This window comes from Schistocerca nitens, chromosome 2, assembly GCF_023898315.1.
Source record: "Schistocerca nitens isolate TAMUIC-IGC-003100 chromosome 2, iqSchNite1.1, whole genome shotgun sequence".
NCBI classification, from domain to species: Eukaryota; Metazoa; Arthropoda; class Insecta; order Orthoptera; family Acrididae; genus Schistocerca; species Schistocerca nitens.
The window spans coordinates 168,878,236-168,889,676 of record NC_064615.1 but is presented as its reverse complement, the minus strand read 5'-3'; positions in this window follow the sequence as shown (position 1 = coordinate 168,889,676).

Here is an 11,441-nt window from a genome sequence, read left to right as displayed (position 1 = left end):
GAACCGACAGCCTACATGCGCTATTGAGCTCAAAGACAGATCACTTACATCAAATTGTAAAGAATCCCCCGTGTGTTAAATCCCATCTCATTCGTAAGCAAATAAATAAGTAAACGAATAATTTCACGCCCAGTAGACTTGGTCAGTGCGAACTGCTTGAAAAAACGTAAATGCATAAAAAAAACTGTAATGTCGAACTGCATGAGAATGTAACCTGAAACAAACGAAAATTTCTGCACTGACATATGGCCTTGATAAAATAAAAAAACTGAAGTGACCTATATTGCGCAAAGGAAAAGAAACAAACTGTATTATGAATCTCACCTGCAAAATGTGGTACTGGCAGAAACAGCAACACAGTAAGACACCGCAACGGCTAAAAAAATACTACTAAAAACTAACTACAGTTGGGCCAAGGAAATTGGGTTCATTACCTTGTCAGGGAATGCCAATGAAACACATGATTCAACTTTAAGTTCCGAAATTTCAGTTAGGAACGAACTTATCAAAAAAAAGGAAAGAAACAATTATAGACTATAATATGATAATTCATTTAGTGAAACATCTTCCTTGGTATAGTAAATTAACTCTGAAGATCAGTCAATAAACTAATTATCAAAACTCGACTGTGACGAGCGTGAAGTTGACCAACAATACATGTCTAAAAAAATGAAAATAAACATTTTACCTCATCAAATCATACCTCGTTCTTCATTTCAAAACCTTCCGTTGACCGTATGCTATCCAACTACTGCTGCGAGTCATCATTCCTCCTCGTAATAATTTTGCAACTCACATAGATCCAAACGTGCGTCCATGCATTACACTGTACACTCGACGAATCCCCGCCAACTACTCACTGCAGCTTTCCACTACTGGCTGTCAAAGATTCTACGACTCCACAGTGCTGCCATTGCAGACACAGATATTGTTGCGTACCAACAGTTTCTCTAATCATAATTCTTCACACATATATCTTTCCTTTACTAATATTAATACATCCAATAACATCATCAGAAATTAGCCATCTTATAGAAGATACAGGGTGACTTAGACAAAATTTCTAGTTTGTGTAATTAATTGTAGCTATCTCTTGTAGAAAAATGTAAGTTAATGCGGGTGAGTACGAAAAGCAAACCCGCAATGTTCAGATACAGCGTTGGTACTGTCCTGCTTGACACACTCATGCCTTTTCAATATTTGGGCGGAACGTTGCAGAGTGATACGAAATGGAACGGGCTTATGAGGCTTGTTGTACGGAAGGCAAATGGTCGATTTCGATTTATTGGGAGAGTTTTGGGAAATTTGGTCCATCTGTGAAGGAGACTGCATACAGGACGCTAGTGCGACCTGTTCTTGAATAGTGCTAGAGTGTTTGGTTCAAATGGCTCTGCGCAGTGTGGAACTTAACATCTGAGGTCATCAATCCCCTAGAACTTAGAACTACTTAAACCTAACTAACCTAAGGACATCACACACATCCATGCCCGAGACAGGATTCGAACCTGCGACCGTAGCAGTCGCACGGTTCCGAACTGAAGCGCCTAGAACCCGCTCGGCCACCGCGGTCGGCGCTAGAGTGTTTGTTTCCATATCAGTTTGAATTAAAGAAGATATAGAAGCCAGGATGCTACATTTTTACCGGTAGATTCGTACAACACGCAAGTGCTGCAGACATGCTTCGGAAACTGAAATGGGAATCCCTGGGGGAGAGGCGACGTTCTTATCGAGAAACATTATTGAGAAAATTTAGAGAAATGGCATTTGAAACTGACTGCAGAACGATTCTATTGTCGCCAACAAACATTTCGCGTAATGACCACGAACTTAAGGTACGAGAAGTTAGGGCTCTTACGGAGGCAAATGACAGTCAGTTGTGCCTAGCTCCTTTTGCGAGTGGAACAGGAAAAAAAAATGGCTCTGAGCACTATGGGACTCAACTGCTGTGGTCATAAGTCCCCTAGAACTTAGAACTACTTAACCCTAACCAACCTAAGGACAGCACACAACACCCAGCCATCACGAGGCAGAGAAAATCCCTGACCCCGCCGGGAATCGAGCCCGGGAACCCGGGCGTGGGAAGCGAGAACGCTACCGCACGACCACGAGATGCGGGCTGGAACAGGAAAGGAAATGATTAGTACTGGTGTAGGATACCCTCCGCCACACACCGCACTATGACTTGCTGAGTACGTATGCAGATGTAGATGCAGATGAATTTTGGTGGTGTATTCCCCTTCTACATGCGAAACGACCGCGGACAGAGGTTCACGGGATTGTTTTGCAAATAATCATCGAAACCTGTCCAATCGGATAATAATGCGCAGCATTTTTTGCCGGATGGATACTCATATATCTACGTAATTTGCCTTCATTGGTCCAAAATTCATTTTAAAAGAACTACCGCCTTTTCACGAACTTGTGACCGCCCTTGGAATGAGGCGGGTTTGCTATAAATGTGGGGTTACTAATTCTGGTTAAGAATTATGTTTGCGCTTTGAAACTTCCTGGCAGATTAAAACTGTGTGCTGGACTGTGACTCGAACTCGGGATCTCTGCCTTTCGCGGGCAAGTGCACTACCAGCTAAGCTAACCAAGCACGACTCATGACCCGTTCTCACAGCTTCAATTCTGCCAGTACCCCTTCTCCTACCTTTCAAACTTCACAGAAGCTCTTCTGTGAGCCTTTCAGAACTAGCATTCCTGGAAGAAAGGATGTTGTGGAGACATGGCTTAGCCACAGCCTGCTGATACGTTTCCAGAATGATATTCTGGATGCTTACGCATTCATTGTGAATGTGTACTGATGCGTGACACCAATTTAATATTTTTCCTTCATTGTCTCATATGTCCTCCCGTCTCTTATGTGCTATGCGATGCTGGCGTAAATCATGGGTGCGTCAGCAAGTCTCTGTCTTATTTATTATTTATTGTGTCGGTAGACCACGTTTAAAGATAATTATCACGAGGCCTCCTGGTTTGTCGAATACTAGACCACAAATACAATCGACCTCTACAGGAGGTATGAACCTTTGCAATGTTACTTGATGTGTTTGATTTAACCATGACCAACAGAATACTTTCAGTGTGACAGCGGTAATCATAGGGAAGCATGCTGATGAGCCGTAATATTTGCTGCCGTTCTGAGGAAGTATTCGAAGTTCTTACCTACGAGAACGCGATGAAAGGTAATGCCTCCGATTTTTTTTGTGAAAACTCAAAGATTTTTTATTAACATTCTATATCTTAATTTTTCATGTCTACATATTTATTTCTGAACTCAGTTGCCCTGGCGAAAAACACATTTCTCCCAACGCAGACCAGTTGGTTAATACCACCTATGTAGAATGTTTAACTTTGTTGATAGAATAAACCTCAACTCTGCTTGCACCGCTTCATGACTATCAAACTGAAGTTCTTTAAGGTGTTCTTTGAGTTTCGGAAGCAGATGAAAAGCGGGTGGGGCCGTGTCTGTATGGAGAATGACCGATGGCAGTGAACCCAGGGCGCCGGATTGTTGCAGATGTCGCAGCGCTCGTATATGGTATGACACTATCATGGTGAAGGAGATTGTGCTCCATATGTGGACGAACTCATCGAATTCGAAACTTAAGTTACAGCACGCTGTTTCTCGCGTACTTACATACTTATGTTAAATACAGCCGTCTTGGTTCAAATGGCTCTGAGCACTATGGGACTTCACATATGAGGTCATCAGTCCCCTAGACTTAGAACTACTTAAACCTAACTAACCTAAGGACATCACAACATTCATGCCCGAGGCAGGATTCGAACCTGCGACCGTAGCGGTTGCACGGTTCCGAACTGAAGCGCCTAGAACCGCTCGGCCACACTGGCCGGCACAGCCGTCTTACATGCCACATATCGGAGCCCTCCAGCTACAGATGTGAAGTGTAAAGATGTAGAATGTAAATACCATTTGTCTTATTTAAAAACCTTTGAGAGTCTTCACATCAAAAATTTTTGGCGGCATTACCTTCCAACACTTCCTCGTAGTAACAAACGAAAACGATTGATTAACTTCGAACTCTGATGCGTTGTCGTGACGAGGCGATGGTGTAACACTTGAGGTGGGTTGGTCTTAGACGCGCGGGTCAGCGGTACGGATGTAGTAACGGCGACAACTTAGCCACCGCCACAGACCACAATGACCAGTGGCTGACAAGTCGTGGGACAGCCGCGGTCTGTGCTGAAGCGCTGGCTGTTAACTGTTGGGTCTGGCGTTGCTGGACCCAGTACTCGCCATGTGCTGGAGTTCGGAGGAGGGCGAGTTCATTGACGGCCTACGAGTGAGACGGAAACAGTTAGAGACTGGAACGCGTTGTGCCGTGTAGCCAGGCAGCATGTGTCGTGTCGTAACGGTGTATACATAGTGTGTTTTAGCCCAAATTGCTGAGGCCGTTCATCTGTAAGAATTCTTAAGTTTCTTTTTTTTACGCTGCACATCATGTAAAACTGTGCTGATCTCGAAGGCTGCCTTCAGCACTGCAGTGCTTTACTAGGCATGGTGGAGTGCACCTGATTTCCTCCCACCTCTGACTAGACATATACAGCCGAGCGGTTCTATGCGCTTCAGTCTGGAACCGCGTGACCGCTGCAGTTGCAGGTTCGAATCCTGCCTCGGGTATGGATGTGTGTGTTGTCCTTAGGTTAGTTAGGTTTAAGTAGTTCTAAGTTCTAGGGGACTGATGACCTCAGATGTTAAGGCCCATAGTGCCCAGAGCCACTTGAACTACGTTTCAATGCCTACTCCGATACACAGTGCAGCTTGACTTGGCATTGTTGTCATTTTTTATTGGTGAAAGAAACAATACCTAACAGAGAAAATCGTAGTACCAACAAGGGATAGAACTCTAAGCCTTTACAATGAAATGAACACCCTTAGCTGCTTACAGGCGTTGACATTCGTCATAAGGGACAGATGAAAATGTGCACCCCGACCGGGACTCGAACCCGGTATTTCCTGCTTACATGGCAGACGCTCTATCCATCTGAGCCACCGAGGACACAGAGGATAGCGCGACTGCAGGGATTTATCTCTGGCACGCCTTCCGCGAAACCCACATTCTCAACGTATTGTCCCGACCTGCAATCGTTGTGCCCCCGCCCATTATACTCATTACTCGCGGCGTGTTGCCGATTCCCGTTAAGAGTTCGGGCACTGTTTGTGCATTCGCACAGAAGAAGAAGATAGTCAAGTGGCCGGTGAGCCTTAACTTTGTATATACTAAGATGGTATCTGTTCTTTTGGACATGTCAGAAAGAACAGATACCGGTACCATCTTAGTATATACGAGGGCTATCCACAAAGTACACCACGTTTTGGAATTAAAAATAAATAAAGTATTGGAAATTTTTTTATTATATACAGATGAAAGCCACGCTTATATACTACTTTTCTACATAGTTGCCATTTAAATTAAGGCACTTATCGTAGCCATGGACGAGCTTGGAAATTCCTTCGTCGTAAAATTCTGCCGCCTGCGCCTTCAAGCACGTGGTTACCTCTTCTTGAAGCTGTGCGTCGTCATCAAAACGCTACATAGCCAACCACTTCTTCATTGCTGGGAATAAGTGGAAGTCGCTCGGTGCCAGGTCGGGACTGTACGGCGGATGAGGAAACAACTCCCACTTCAAAGATTGGAGAAACTTCACGAGTGGCATTTGCCGTGTGGGCGTTGTCGTGAATCAGCAAGATCTTTGAGCTCAACTTTCCCCTGCGCTTGTTTTGTATTGCTCTTCTGAGGTTGTGCAGAGTTTGGCAATACCTTTGAGAGTTTATTGTAGTGCCTCTTTCCAGGAAATCCACAAAAATCACACCTTTTCTGTCCCAAAAGACAGTCGTCATCACCTTCCTTGCCGAAATTGTCTGCATGCATTTCTTGGGTGTTCTTCTCATTGTAATTTCATTCTAACGAGCTGCATGGTCGGACATGTCCGAAAGAACAGATACCATCTTAGTATATATATCTAAACCTTTAGTTTAGCTGCCTGGAACTCAAGCCACTGACCCACAAAGCCACGTTTCTAACTAAATCAGGAATAAGTTCTTTATGAAAAAGAAACTAGCAAGGGAACAAATACTAGTTCTGTACAAGAGGTAAACGAAGAAAGTAAGGTATCATCGTTTGGTATTCGTTATTTAGTTTAGAGATAATATATTGGCGAATAAATTTGTTTGAATGATCTAATTATTCGAACATTTATCGAGTTAGAAGGCTGAGGAATACCCATCTCTTAGAGAGTGCATATGTCGACGCGCAGGTGGATCTCATTCTGCTTAGAGTATATCTCTCTGGCCATCACGTATCCACGTGTTCAAACACTGGGGAATCCTGTGCTAGAACAAGAAAATGTATAAGTAACGCTTTCGCTGTAGGGATAGAAGTCGCAGCATGGGGCAGCCCTTCCCTTACGCGGCTCTACTGCGTCATTAGCGCCCTTGAGGCGGAGGTGTCGGGCACCGCTGCGTGTGCAGGACTGGTGCACGAAGGGCAAGCAAGGGCCGGCCGAGAACAATTAAAGCGCAGGGCGAGGTGGATAGCCCGTACAGCGGCTGCCGCACGCTCCCACGTTCGCCGCCCCTTGCCAGATCCAATTTTACTCTCGAGCGCAAAACAGAGTGGCAGCGGCAGTGGTATGGGTCGCTAACCTCCTGGGCTAGAGGCCCGTGCTGCAGAACCGAGGGGTGGGCGGCCGTCCTCTCGGTCACAGGCAGCCGCCAGTAATTGAAAGACGACGCTAGCAGCGCCAGGTTGCGACGAGCTCTCACCCCCCCCCCTTCTCCTGCACCCGCTCCCCCTCTGGCCTCATCCTCCACTCCACCCATCATCGCAATTTAATCCCTTTCCTTACTTCGCACCAGCTGGAAGAAAGGAAAGCAATCTCCAAATTCGTGCTGCCTGTGACACTCACACCCTGACCCCACTCCTATCCCCGCTATCCCCCCCCCCCTCTTTCTGAGTCCCACATTTTTCTCTTTGTCAGTGACGCCCGTCGCTTTTGGCGTGTTCGCGGAAGGAGTACCGGCCGAGTGACAAAGTTTTCCTATTTCCTTTTTCTTTGTTGGACGAGATGTCGGTCTACCTTTCTCCCGGTCAGAAACAAGAGACTCCTCGCACAACAGGCCCTTTCGATCACAACTTGTAGTCGCTCGCGATACCACTCCATGTGAAAGCGGAGCCATCGGTGTAGTTTCTAACGATCACTTCTCCGCAGCGCAACGTAACTCCCTAACATACGTCTTCGTACTACTGCAGTACACACTCCACATCAGCAGATCATCATACCTAGTCGACTACTATCCAAACAACACTGAAACTGATCTTAAGATCTTCATAGAAAACAATAGTTCCCATCAAAAGCTAACAACAGAAGAAACTACCATACACAAAAGGCAAGGATATAGCGAAGAAAGTGCAGACTGAAAAGACAACATCATGGAACAAAATACTGTTGGGAACATTCAATGAGCTATATACATACTCTTCCTTCAAATATCTATAATATCGTTTCTCAATCCTTAACCTCCGGCCACCTTCCAGATCTCTCTCCCTCCCTCCCTCTCTCAGACACACCCGCATTTTACACACCAATAGACACACACAAACACACACACACACACACACACACACACACAGAGAGAGAGAGAGAGAGAGAGAGAGAGAGAGAGAGAGAGAGACAAGAACAAGAAACCTTCCACCCAAAGAACACTGAGACTGAGATAGCAATAGAATCTATCAAAAAGCGATAACACAAAGGAAAAAAGTACTGAATGAAAATACAGACAAGAAATATACCACCCAGATAACACTGAGACTGATCTTAAGATCTTCAGAGAAAGCAATAACCTCTAACAAAAACACGCAGTAGAAGAGAACACCCATATACAAACAGCAAAGAGATAGTGAAAAAAGTTCTTGAATGAAAATACAACACTGTGGGACAAAACACTGCTTGGAACACTCAGCGAACGTTTTGTACACCCTTTCGGTGTTATTTATTCTATGGGTACCAGTTAAGGTGCTTCAGTAAAACAAAAAAAAATTGTTCAAATGGCACTGATCACTATGGGACTTAATATCTGACGTCATCAGTCTCCTAGAACTTACAACTACTTATACCTAACTAACCTAAGGACATCGTACACATTCATGCCCGAAAGAGGATTCGAACCTGCAACCGTAGCGGTCGCGCGGTTCCAGACTGAAGCGCCTAGAACCGCTCGGACACACCGGCTGGCTCAGTAAAACACCTTCAGGCCCTGAATGGGTTAGCTCCAATCATGTACACGATTTCATCAGTGGGCAACATCTATAACCAGGTTTACGCAAATCACCCGTGACAACGGTGTTGTGCCTGCAACTATCAAGTCAATTAACGCCTGAAGATGGTACACTGAGGCACCGAAACTGGTACCCATAGAATGAATAAATAACATCAAAAGAACGTCTGTAGGTGTTCCATTTTATTACTCATTGAACTATACAATGACACCCCCCCGCCCACACACACACACATAAAACTAGTAATCAAATATCTGTTTCTCAATTCCGTCCTCCCACCCCTTTTCCAGTTCTCTCTCTCTCACACACACGCACACACGCGCACGCTTTCTCTATCGCATTTTGTGGACACACACACACACACACACACACACACACACACACACACACACACATACACACACCACAACACATCACATCACATCACATGACATGACATACGTTCTCCACCAACATACACATCACATTGATTAGCGCTACACTGAGCATAAGCCAAATGATGAACTAGTAACCAGCGACAACAACGTAGCTCCTCTCAGTAAGTATTGCGCCATAAACGACTGGTCAAATTAAGTTTTATGGAAAATACGTGTGAAATAAAGATGAGAGTGAAATTGTGTAATAAAATTAGAAAACTGAGTACACAACAGAAGTAGAAAGAGATATCCACCAGAAATACACAATAGGATGGAAAGTGTATGCACAGTAACTCAGATAACCACTACCAACAAAATATATTTAAAACTGCACAAACTTCTTCATGACTACTTTACAGTGACATGTTCTCAAAACAACAAAAAAGAGCAAAAAGAAAGATCTGTGAAAATTCTATTTTCATTAGCAATTTAATTTTCAGGAGAGCAAATGAAACCAACAAATTTAAATTCCCATGTTTCAATATTGGACCTACATCAGATGAACGAACGCAAGGTTTGTATGATCGTTTACAGAAATAAATTTGACCCACAGAAGAAATATGACTGAGTGAATAAAAATAAACAAATTGTAAAACATCCTGGCCGATTAAAACTGTGTGCCGGAAACTCGAACTCGGGACCTTTACCTTTCCCGGGCAAAGATCCCAAGTTCGAGTCTCGGTCCGGCAAACAGTTTTAATCTGCCATGTTTCATATCAGCGCACACTCCGCTGCAGAGTGAGAATTTCATTCTGGAGAAACAAATTGTATTTTTGTATAAAGCGGAGTTAAGAAAAAGAACCCAAACTTGAATTCGCAAACACTGAAAATAGCATCAAAAGGAACTTCCAACCGGAGTAAGATGATTCGCACTACTTTTGCTATAAGAATAATTGCCAGCTTTGGGAATATGGAAGTGTTATATGTTTCTTGGGATAATATTAGGTAGTGACTCCTCACTCAGACAAAAAGTATTCATTGCACACTAAAAAAAAGTTTAAATTATGTGTGGGGCTCACACACATACATGTCGCAGGCATCTCTTTCAGCATCTAGAAATGTTAATAACTTCACAGCACTTTAATTCACTTGTGAAAATTATCATCAGCAATCCATCTGAGTTTCAAAGTAACGGAGATATTCGCAAATATAACACCGGAAAGAAAAATAATTTGCTGTTCTCTTTAATGAACCTGCCTTTGGTGCAGAAAAGCGTGAAATAACTGGCTATAAATCTCTTTTACAATCTACCAGTAGAAATAAAATATGTGAGAGATATCAGAAGTGTTTCAATTGTAGATTAAAGATGTTTGTCCGTAGGTACTCCTTCCACACCATACAGAAATATATTGTCCAAAAATTGAGTGGCAAAGTGCATTTAGACTTACCTTTGACATGCTGCATCTTTTTAACGTCTAGTTCTGAAAACGCACATTTCACAAGAATTTTCTTATGCAGCACCGAAGCCGATCACGTTCTGTTGACCAATCTACTACTGTAGTAAGACAACTATAATCATCAGAAGATCGGCATGATATATCAAATCCGGTATATAATAAGGCTTCATAAATACTTTTCGTTGGTTACGTTCTCCCTCAACAACCTTTAATAGATAATCCCAATCAGCAAAAAAAGAACAGTCTCTGTTGCAAAAGGCTTTATTGCAGATGAGGTGTTTCGCGCGGGCGTCATGATCCATCTTTAAAAAAATGGCTCAAATGGCTCTGAGCACTATGGGACTCAACTGCTGTGGTCATAAGTCCCCTAGAACTTAGAACTACTTAAACCTAACTAACCTAAGGACAGCACACAACACCCAGCCATCACGAGGCAGAGAAAATCCCTGACCCCGCCGGGAATCGAACCCGGGAACCCGGGCGTGGGAAGCGAGAACGCTACCGCACGACCACGAGATGCGGGCGATCCATCTTTACATTATCTGTGTTTGAAGATAACCCAGCCGCACGAAACGCATCATTAGCGATAAAGACTTATGCAAAAAAGACTGTATTCTTCTTTTGGAAGAACTAACTACTGCAGGGTCATGGAGTGGAGTGATGCATGCTTAATTAATTAATTTTTGACACTGATATCAACTGAATTCATCAACGTGGAGCCTGAATCTAATTGAAGTCCATCACTACTATATAATAAGTAATTTATGTCTCTGTCTGGAGAGCATAACAGGAGGTAAAACTGTAGAAAGCAGAATATATCTGTAATATACACGATGTGATCAAATGTATCCGGACACCTGGCTGAAAGTGACTTACAAGTTCGTGGCGCCCTCCATTGATAATTCTGGAATTCAGTATGGCCTTGATGACAGCTTCCACTCTCACGGGCATACGTTCAAACAGTAGTTGGAAGGTTTCTTGGGAAATGGGAGCCCATTCTTCACAGAGTGTTGCGCTGAGGAGAGGTATCGATGTCGATCGGTGAGGCCTGGCACGAAGTCGGCGTTTCAAAACATCGCAAAGGTGTTCTATAAGATTTAGGTCAGGACTCTGTCCAATACAGGGATGTTATTGTCGTGTAACCACTCCGCCAGAGGCCGTGGATTATGAACAGGTGGTCGATCGTGGTGAAAGAAGTAATCGCGATCCCCATATGATCCTCAACAGTGGGAAGCAAAAAGGTGGTTAAGTCAATGTAGGCCCGTGCTGTGATAGTGCCACGCAAAACAGCAAGGGTACAAGCCCCCTCCATGAAAAACACG